Raw genomic sequence first — 11,943 nt, 5'->3', positions numbered from 1 at the left:
ACCGTGTGGTTATTCCCGATTTCTCAATGTTTTTTTGGACAATACTCCGATATTGATTGCAACGATTGAAGAAGGTACTTCGACTGCCAGTAATATATATTTTCATGTAAAATGTTCCTGGGCGTAATCAACAATGCATCAAATGTCACTGTCTTGAGAGAATTTGGGCGTTACCCAATTTATTTGTTAACCGCAAAAAACATGTATTAAATAATATTGGGTCTAGTGATTAATATGCCAAATCATCGTTTCCCAAATAAATGCTACAAAATGCTTTATAATATTGAACTTTCGGCTGTACGTTTAAAACATACCTGGGTTAACGAGGTCAAAGAATTGTTATACTTATGTAATTTACATGATGTTTGGTAAACTCAACAAATCTGTAACATTCACGTTTTAAGGAAGTATTGTTTTCTGAATGGTCTTACAAAATCTCATCACTTGATAAATTGGTTACGTATCATAGTTTGAAAACCAGCCTAGAACCCGGAAGATATCTGTCACTTAAATATTCATTCTCACAGAGTAATGTTGTCACGTTTACGCTACTCCTGTCACCATTTACATATTGAAACTGACAGAAAAAATGATATTGAAAGACATGAACAGCTTTGCATCTTATGTGATTATAATGGAATTGAATACGAGTACCATTTTGTTCTTGTCTGCCCTTTTTTCGAGACCTTCAGATTTAAGTATTTACCCCATTATTACTTTCTGCCTCAATCAGTGCAAAAAATGCCCAATTAATGAACTCTGTAAATGACACTCTACTCAAAAGATTGTCAGCGTTTTTATTTCATTCTTTAAGACTAATACGCGATGTAAATAGTAGTTGACCAACTTTAGATTAAATTTATTTATTTATTTATTTATTTATTTATTTATTTATTTATTTATTTATTTATTTATTTATTTATTTATTTATTTATTTATTTATTTATTTATTTATTTATTTATTTATTTATTTATTTATTTATTTATTTATTTATTTATTTATTTATTCATTATTTGTGTATTTTGGGCCACTGGCCTTATAGTACAAATAAATACCGCGTATATATATCATTTAACGTCTGTCCATGTCTCCCAAATATTCAATCCTACATATGTTTGTCTTAATGTAATAGAAACACAACACGCATTAGCTGGAGACGTTTGTTTTTTGTTGATTCAATCATTTGTTGTTCAATAAAATTCATCATTGTGTCACTAGTCAAGCTATTTTGAATAGTTGCAAAGGACAAATATTTCATATATGTTACACAGTAAAATCAATAATATATATTTATAATTTCCTAACTGCTCGAATATTAGTACAATTAATTATAAATGCTTCATTATAATAATTTTCTGTGTCACACTCTGCTGTTAACTCCTGTTGTGTTTCCATCAAGCACATACTGTTGCTGTGGAAACAATGACAGTGCATCTCTACAAGGTCGTTCTCTTCTTATATCGCCATCCTAGTGAGATATATAATACAGTCAATTGAAATGTTGCAGTATAAATACGTACAAATAGCAATCATTTATATTTGAACTAACATATTAGAAACGTGTAGATTTATATACACACTTGGTTTATAGTGAATTAAAAATGTGCACAATATTTAATTTAATGGTACATACACATATACAAAGAGCATGTACGACTGAGACATATAGTGGTATATCACGTGTCTGCACACTTCCACATATACACATAGGCTTAAACATAATATACCTAGACAATTCTTGACAATGATTTTAACAATGAACCATTTCCAAGACATTTTGTTTTTGCATTTTACATTTTTTACCTAATTGGCTCTTTTCTCATTTGTTTTTATACGTGTTCAACCTATGTTAAACGTCGTGTTTAAAGTTTATTTAAATTTGTTAATATGAAGAACCAACCTCTCGGCAATGTGTGACTTGACTTCTCACTTCTTTTACATCTTCATAATGGGATAAAACACATATAAACCCAAACACCTAAATACGTATAGGAAAAATCAGATATCGTTGAAGCAGGAAAGAGCGAGAGAAAACAACTATTTATTATTTTGATGCCGTATGTAAAAACGTAAGACAAATATCTAGTAACAGGACAATTGATTTAACATTGTTCAAGTCCGAAGTTTACAAAGAAAACAGATAAGCTAGCACTTGTTCCGGAATCAAATGCAATGTTCCAGTCTCTTCATTCTAAATAATATAATTTAATTTAATTTGGTATGCAAATGAGCCTTTATCAATTTGATTTAAGAAAACAAAAATGTTAATTGTACGCTGGTCATTGTAAAAAAGACGGATACTTACATTAAAAGTACTGCTTAGAATCCACACACCCAATGTACTGATTGCGAATACAGTAACACCCTGAATCAAAACATAAAGTGTTAAATGATGAGTCATATCTTGAATGAATCAACAAAATCATTTATTTGATTTATATATGTTATAAATATTTTTACTTCACAAACATTAATACACAATGTTTGTTTTATGTTCTTTCAGTAATTTTCATCAACACATGTAGCCCACGAAAATATTATCATTTTAGTATTATTATTTTGCAGGACACAAAATAAATAAGCAGATACATAGATATAAAAAAATAACAAAGGAAAGCACATAAATGACCGATTAACTGAGTATACTAGAATACAGTTTACAAAACACAGTGATGATAAATCACTACAACGATCTCATTGACATAACACAGTACAGAGTAAAATCATGTTTTGTCTAAAAGCGTCAAATGTAGGGATGCTGCAGAATATAAACGTACCAATTGTACTACAGTTTTGGGTCTGCCAAAGAATAAACGAAACGTGTTATTATACGCAACGGGAATGTCATTAATTCTCTTGCGAGTGTTTTGAAGCCAAAATTGCGAAAAAGAGAAAAAGGCTCAAAACAATGTAAAATATTAATAACACTGCTGAAACTATACAGAATATTATATTGGTGTTAGTATAGAATAATCGCACCACGCTACATAATCAAACACGCGAGGGCAAGGTGGAGGCTTCATAGTATATATAAAATGTTTCGTAACAAATTTGCAAATTGTACATGTAACACCCATCATATATAACTGTCTTAACTGTCGACAAAGACAGAATAAATTAACCAACATGAATATCTTGTTTATTATAGAACTATATCAAATAAAAAAAGTCGTATCAATTTCATATAATCGGTTATTCTTGGCAAAATATGGTTTACATCGACTGAAAGCATGATCAACAAATTTATTATATGTTTATTGCTCGAAATATTATCACATTAGATAGTGAACATGTACTTACCATGACTGCAATCAAAATAATGCATTTCACAAACTGTAGGAATGTGACAATCAATATTGATATGATCCATGGCACATATAAAGCTGCGATTTTCTTCCAAAGAAATGAAAAAAAAGATATCCTTTATGTATATATATATATATATATATATATATATATATATTGGCCATGCTTAAATTGTTGACAACTATTTGACATGCGAGTGAATCAATATTTGTCAACTTATATGAAACTCTAGATTTGGAAAAGAATAAAGAATAAATCATGAGAAAATACCCTGGTGGAATCAATAACACGTCTATTTCTTAGGGGAAAATCAAACAATACTAAATGTTTGTCTGGCATCGCTTGAGAGTTTCTAATGGTCCGCCCTTAATAATTAAATATTTCTAGTGCTTTCCTTCACGGTTGGCACAGAATGGTGTAAATTAACTACTGTCACAGTGTGTCCTTGTGATAGGCAATGTCACATCAGAATCAAGATAATCAAGGTTGTGTATAGCCAAGTAGGCTTAGTCACGTACATGCAATATAAATAGATAAACATTGTAAACTAGGTGGCCATACTTGGACATGGTTGTCATCATGGTTGTCCTTATATTGAAAAACTCTGTAATCTGATTAGGTGATGGAAGTAGATTAAACTCTGACGTCAACACGACGAAGATTACTCAATTACCAACACTATGAATGTATATAGCTTTACATTATCCATTGAACAAAAGAAAACAGTGACATACAACAACGGGTATCTCTTTCACGTTCACATCTTCGATTGACTGAAAATTAAGTCATGTTAACATGAAACTAAAAAAGGTAACAAGAAAGAACAGTATTCCTCGCAAAGGAACAAAAAGTAAACAATAATTAGTCAAACTTTGTGCCATTTTAATAAGAGCGTATACCATATTAAAGGTAGGTTACGCATGCGCAAACAAAATTGCATCGCGTCCGTCGGTAATCGGGAATTGAAAATAAAATTGAAAATAAATTGTTTCATTGTCATAATTGAACGGGCCGTGTATTTCTTTTCTTTTGAAAGACCCTAAAATATGCTAAAATATAAATAATATAACATGTCTAATATCACAAAGGCTGGGGACATTATTTCAAGTCAATGGTGCCAATTAAGACAAAATTCACTCTAAATAATTTAGAAACACAATGAAATTTAATGTGATAATAAGTGTTGAATAAAACTTACCGTTTTGTTACCAACGATCAACAATATCGAAAATAGAATTATTACTCCAAACATTACAATATTTACCACGCATGATGCAATAATCACTGAAAATTATGGATATAATTTATGTATAATGAGATGCAAACATTTAGTTTGCTTCAATCTATATATATGTTACTACTGGGGCATTGCATATATGATAGTAAAACTGAAACTTTAATATATATGATAAATTTATAAAAATGTGACAGAACATGGTACATCTGACAAGCTACTATTAGATACATTATAGTTTGGAGCTATGCTTAGAAAACCATTACATATTCAAAGCTAAGAACAGCTTGCATAAAATCACATAAATAATAATATCGTACACATACTGGGGCAATACAACTGGTGTAATTTAACAACACTAGTTTGATGTAGAAAAGTACCGAAAATTTCAAGCACATAGTTATAATATATACACATACACACTTGTGACGTGGAATGCAGTTCTGTATTATTTGTTGAAACATGTCAGATAAAATAAGAACTTACCATCGGTAAATGGAGCAAAAATCAGTAAATATGAACTAAATCCAACGTTAAAAATAGAAACCATCTGTAATAATACAAGTACCAATTTGTTAATATATCTTTGTATAAACCATACTACAACTTTCTCTGAATTCATGTGAACACGCCCAGTGCATATTGTGAGCAGTAACTGGTGTCTATATAAACCGTTACATGGTGTGACATTTTGCGCAGAATCAAGCCCAAGAGAAGGTGTTTGTTTTGTGCATGAAAATTGTCTACATCCGTATGTCTGCGTGTAGATGTGTCGGCATTGAGAGACACTTATTTTTTACAAACTCACGACGGAAGTCGAACATGCTAACTACATCGCTGCCAGTGAATCACAACGGCGAACAACGGTAAAACAATTTGAACCACTGTATTGCAGTTTATTGTGTAACTGACGATGCGTTTGACTTGTGGATGAGCAAGATCTATTTTTGAAAAAACAATGCTGTCAACGGCTGACAGAAAAATGGGAAACTAATTCCAAGTAGGTAACGTGACCATCGACAATTGCTGACCACAATTTTCAAACAACGTCGATAACGTCGTATTCCCTTGAGTATAATGCTTTGCAAGCTCAATGTAATATATATAATTGGAAAGTTTCAGTTTGTGTGAGAGGAATCTGTTTTTGGCTGTGGTTTAGATAACGATATTCTTAATTCAAGTACTTTCCATTTATCTGAATGTGAAATTAAATTAAAAGGCAATTAAATTAACATACCTTGTAAATTATTAAATTCTATTGAAATTTTGTTTCTGAGTCAATATTCACACATGGTTTTTAGTGAATATTAAACTAGTTTTATGATTCGAGTTGGTAAACACACATTTTTACCGTTATAATGGATGACTTTGTTGACTCACTAAACAATATACAGTTCTCAAACATCGATTATATGACCTCTGATTAAACTTCTTTTTTGACAGGTCCAGGGTCATACTAGTAAACCTATATTGTATGAGTGTCTGTATTGATAAAACAGTCAAATAGTAGGATGTATTAGTCGATATGTAATGTTGACATTTCGCGATCATTATGCGATGGACACGATTGGCCACGGGTTTTATTTTCGGATAATTGAATTGCGTCATTGAAATAAGGATTTGCGTCACAACGTAATGGATAATTTATCGTGGAATATGAAATTAAATACAAATAAAGGTACAGCAAGATCACATCGGCGAATGTGAAACGAATAAAAATATGGTGGGTCAGTGAGATCACATCATTTTATCAAAATAAAGAACATTTTTATACAGAGTACCAATAAATAAAAATAACCCCAGTTACCACTAATTATAATTTTACCGGAAAAGCGATGTGTGTATACAATTATGTTGATAAGATTAGTCATGTCCATGTTAAAGAAGAAAATATTTATGTTTATTTAAAAAAACACAATGTAGTTCTTTAACTTGTTTAGAATATCACTTTGATGAACGCACATAAAGACACACTGTTTGGATATTCAATGGAGTTTAGTGCATTATCTATTTGCAATTATTGAATGCACTCGTGTTCAAATGAAGTTTCCATGGTAATACAAACTACATAAATTGAAGTAGAGTGATCGAGGGACTGTGGCGTATTATGTTAAAAGTCATTGCAGTCCTGTAATTAGCAGTAGTTGTTGGTGTGAATATATCTTCATAAAAACCTAAATGAACGAATGCGACACTGTGACAGTGAACGATAATTTACTATACGCAGAAACAATTTAAATGTCACGTGTCAAGATTTTGACTAATCATATAAAAGTTCATTATTACTATAAATATGGCAGAATCTAGAATAGAATAGCAGCTTTGCATTTAATGGTTGTCAATGGGTCACGCAAAAGGTCACAATAGTGACAGCTTTTCGATGACTCGACCAATCATCATTTCACTAAGCAATGACAATGTGTCAGTCGAACAAAATATGAAGACAAATATGAATTTCAAGACCTTTTCGACGAAACCATGAAACAACTAGGGGTTTCAGCTCCCTGTGGATGGAAACTGTATGTTATATTCTACACTAATGTTGCATTTGTATCGCGAGAACAAAGCAGCTAAACATACAAGTCACTTATTTTAATAACAAACGAAGTTTAGACAGAAATGTGTTCGTAACTAATTCAACCATGTGATATCATCATTTGAAGCTTGGCAGCCACTTCAACATTTTAACCAACACAATGTGTAGGTTGTACAATTAAGACTTTTTAATCGTTAGCTGCTACCTTCAATGGCACTGAATATTGGGTACGTAACCAGTATTGCCATTTTAAGTAGCCCTGTCACGTATCACATACTAAATGCGTACAACCAAACCAGTGTGAAGTCACGCGAGGATAACAAGTCTACGTCAAATCAGAGTATTGTCGAATTAGGTATATTCGATGACATCATGATAAACTTTGGAAATTATCAATTAATGAAACATCTCACACATCACTACATTATTAAGGCACAACAATAAGATGTTCGCTCAAATAAAAAAAAACTGCAGACGCAAACAAGCAACGGTTTTCGTTTATACTGTTTTCGCTTACTATTTCGTGAAAAAGTGACATTTCTTTTTATCGAAATTACATATATATATCGTCATGTCCACCATTTTAAGTATAACGATTCGACTCACAGTTACATTAACTTATCGGTTGTAGAGTTTACCCTTGTAATCCCATTATCTCGAAATTGAATTGAACCATTATCACTCCCTTCTCGACACCAAAACTGTTATTGACAGCTCATTGCATGTACTAGTAACTCTTGTCAAGCGCGTAATGATTCCATTTTCAAGAGCGACGGTATAACGTGTAAAACAAAATTGTGGAATTGTGGTTGTAATTTAATCGAACTGGAAGTGCATGTATGTTTTACATTATTAGTTTGATTTCGTAGCTTTCTTTAAGGGCGATCTTTCTTCATACACTTCAAAGGTCATGAATGCATCTTTGTGATGAACATCACAGTTATTTTGATGATTTAGCTTTAAAGACAGTGTGTGATTGCGAGTGCAAAAAGAAATTCTGCGACGAATTGATTTTGACCCGAAAATAGTGGCATGCGACACTCAAAGCGGGAGGGGGGGGGGTGTTGTCGTCAGCTTCGCATGCGCGGGAATTGGGTTCCAAGCGACTATAACAACGCACGCTAAAACACAAAGGTTCATGGGTAGACTCTTGTTTGTAAACAGCAACACGCTATGGTTGTTTGCCGCATGCGCAGGTGACGAATCCGCCGCTTTAATTAAAAAGGGGTGTACTATATAAACGGAAATGGTCGTCACTGTCAGTGTTTAAGTAGTTCTACCAGGAGAATAACAACACAATCTGGGCTTAAAATATTTCCATTGCAAAATGGATGATACTGACGGTACGCTGCTCTCAAAACAAACCAAAAAATCCGATTCACTTCAAATAGTGATGACAGACGACAGGCCATTGACACTGGGCAGGTATCTATTATAGGAGGATAATACCAGAATACTACAGGTTCCGTTGTTTATGAACGTAAAAAACATAGCTTAATGGCATTTAACCATTTATTACTGAAATCATCACTATTGCATGGTTGTTTTGACATTGAAAACACAGTCCTGCAAAGCAGCGGCGGATCCAGCAAGATGTATTGGGGGGGGGGGAGGGGGGTCCAAGCTTCGCTTAAGATATACGGAGCGTAAATCGCAGAGAAGCTATCCATAATCCAGATGATATGAATCGTCATGCGTTTGGTAGGGGCCATGCCCCCCTGCTCCCCTCTAGATTCGCCACTGCTGCAAAGAGTATAATTAATTGGTTATTTTTTTGTTTTTGACTTAATATGCCGTATTCACGTACTTGCACTGTGTGAAGATCACATTGATATAGTCTTTGACGTTAAGGCGTGGTAATTCAAGTTTACCATCACTGTTCTACTTGAACATGAATGGTTTTCGATATGCTCGTTTATCACCGGGAGGCATTTTACGTGTGGTGTATTGCTGACTCAATATACAAATATTGACATTGAAATATTAACCTTTAATTTAGAGGCACATTACTGATGTATTCAATTAACGCCTGTTTATTTATTATATATCCCCCTACTTATAATTAAATTATCAAATAATTAAAATTTTCCAAATCGTGCTTATTATTTACAGTATGTTCCGATTACTTAGGTTATATTATACACATATATTGAAAATACCTAGAGAGCGCTCATGTCTGTGGATATAATTTTCTTATTAAGGCATTTGACTGAGCTAAAATTCATTAAATAAATTCTTATTTGTATTATAGTAATCTAATTCAAAAATGAATAATTGAGATAATGGATAACATATTTTGTATTTAGAAATTTGAAGAAATCGTTTGACATCCGAAACATTGAAATACTATCTGTTTATCATATGTTGCCAATTGATGCAATGTTGTACAACGAATTGAGTGATAGTAAAACTGTCATACGTTGCAGCTAATGATTTCATCGTGTGTACTAAATTACAACATTATTTACGTAGATCGAATACATTTCACAATAATAATATAATCTATCACACCATGTGATAAAAACTGATTATGCTAGCACATATATCAAATCACATTTAACATTAATTACTATCTATTATTTCACATGGGGACAGATGAATATGAATATACATGATAATATTAATAATGTATACTTGACGAACAAAGATAATTGTTATTAGACACATATCCTATCAAGATGTGCGAAACGTTAATTTTTAAAATTAGCTGACATTATAGCGGACTGGTTGCAAGTGAACAGTATATACATATTGTAATTGTTATTCAGTTTGAACAGAAATAACTATATCACCACTTACTAGAGTGTAAACAGCTGCTACTAAAGTTCCACTTTGCAGACTACAGCAACAGCAATTGGAAAGTATTGCCATGTTTGTCGTTTATTGTAGACTTACAGTCGACACTCTGATTTTAGTCACAAGAAGGACGTAGTCAGGGAAACATATAATAAGGCTGTTCCACTCTGTATCGAGCCCCATTTATGCACTTTTACTGCTTAAATATACAGTACTTTAGGGCCGCTCTACAAACCATCCAAGACCACACTAATTATTCGTATCAACTTGCATGTTTTTCCTTTTGCAATTAACAAGTAATATAACTGACTGTTTCTGCTCATAATACATCGTAACATGTTCAAATATATATGAATATTATATCAATGGTGCACATTACCTCAGTCATGCACAAAACATCAGTCGTGCACAGCACATCAGTCGTGCACATTACATCAGTCGTGCACATTACATCAATCGTGCACATTACATCAGTCATGCACAAAACATCAGTCGTGCACATTACACCAGTCGTGCACATTACATCAGTCATGCACATTACATCAATCGTGCACATTTCATCAGTCGTGCACATTACATCAGTCGTGCACATAACATCAGTCGTGCACATTACATCAGTCGTGCACATTACATCAATCGTGCACATTACATCAATCGTGCACATTACATCAGTCGTGCACATTACATCAATCGTGCACATAACATCAGTCGTGCACATTACATCAGTCGTGCACATTACATCAGTCGTGCACATTACATCAGTCATGCACAAAACATTAGTCGTGCACATTACACCAGTCGTGCACATTACATCAATCGTGCACATTACATCAGTCATGCACATTACATCAGTCGTGCACATTACATCAGTCGTGCACATTAGATCAGTCGTGCACATTAGATCAGTCGTGCACATGACACCAGTCGTGCACATGACACCAGTCGTGCACATAACATCAGTCGTGCACATTACATCAGTCGTGCACATTACATCAATCGTGAACATAACATCAGTCGTGCACATAACATCAGTCATGCACATAACATCAGCCGTGCACAGTACATCAGCCGTGCACATTACATCAGTCGTGCACATTACATCAGTCATGCACATTACATCAGTCATGCACATTACACCAGTCGTGCACATTACATCAATCATGCACATTACATCAGTCGTGCACATTACATCAGTCGTGCACATTACATCAGTCGTGCACATTAGATCAATCGTGCACATTACATCAGTCGTGCACATTACATCAGTCGTGCACATTACATCAGTCGTGCACATTACATCAGTCGTGCACATTACATCAGTCGTTCACATTACATCAGTCGTGCACATTACATCAGTCGTGCACATAACATCAATCGTGCACATTACATCAGTCGTGCACATTACATCAGTCGTGCACATTACATCAGTCGTGCACATAACATCAGTCGTGCACATTACATCAGTCGTGCACATTACACCAATCGTGCACATAACATCAGTCGTGCACATTACATCAATCGTGCACATTATATCAGTCGTGCGCTTTACATCAATCGGGCACACTCGTGAACCTTGCATGATTGTAGCACGATATTGGCAATCAATCGGGCATATTGGAGTCGTTCACATTACATCAGAGGTGCACATTGCATAAATGTGCATATCATATAAGGCGAACGCATTACGGCATTGGTGCACACTATTATCTAAGTCGTGTATATTGCAGCAGTCTTGTACATTACAATAGTCGTCTACATTAAAGCCGTGCAATGAAAATTCGTAAATTTGTGTTTTTAATGTATGTTACGTTTGTTATTAAAGGAAGATTCGTATCACAAAGTTGATAATTGTTTCACTAAATGGGAACTACCGATCGTTTTCTAGCCTACCAATAACTAATTTATTATATTATATTAAAGACATACTGTATATCTGAGTAAACAATGGAAACGACACGTTTACATGCATCTAATATATTCTAGAAGCCATAGGACTGTATAATTCCAGTCATGTTTAATACTATGATTAAGCACCCTAGTTTCATCGAAAGACTGGTAAGGGTCAGTGTG

Source organism: Saccoglossus kowalevskii, chromosome 21, assembly GCF_978046115.1.
Source record: "Saccoglossus kowalevskii chromosome 21, keSacKowa6.1, whole genome shotgun sequence".
In the NCBI taxonomy this organism is placed as follows: Eukaryota; Metazoa; Hemichordata; class Enteropneusta; family Harrimaniidae; genus Saccoglossus; species Saccoglossus kowalevskii.
This window is presented reverse-complemented; position numbering follows the sequence as displayed.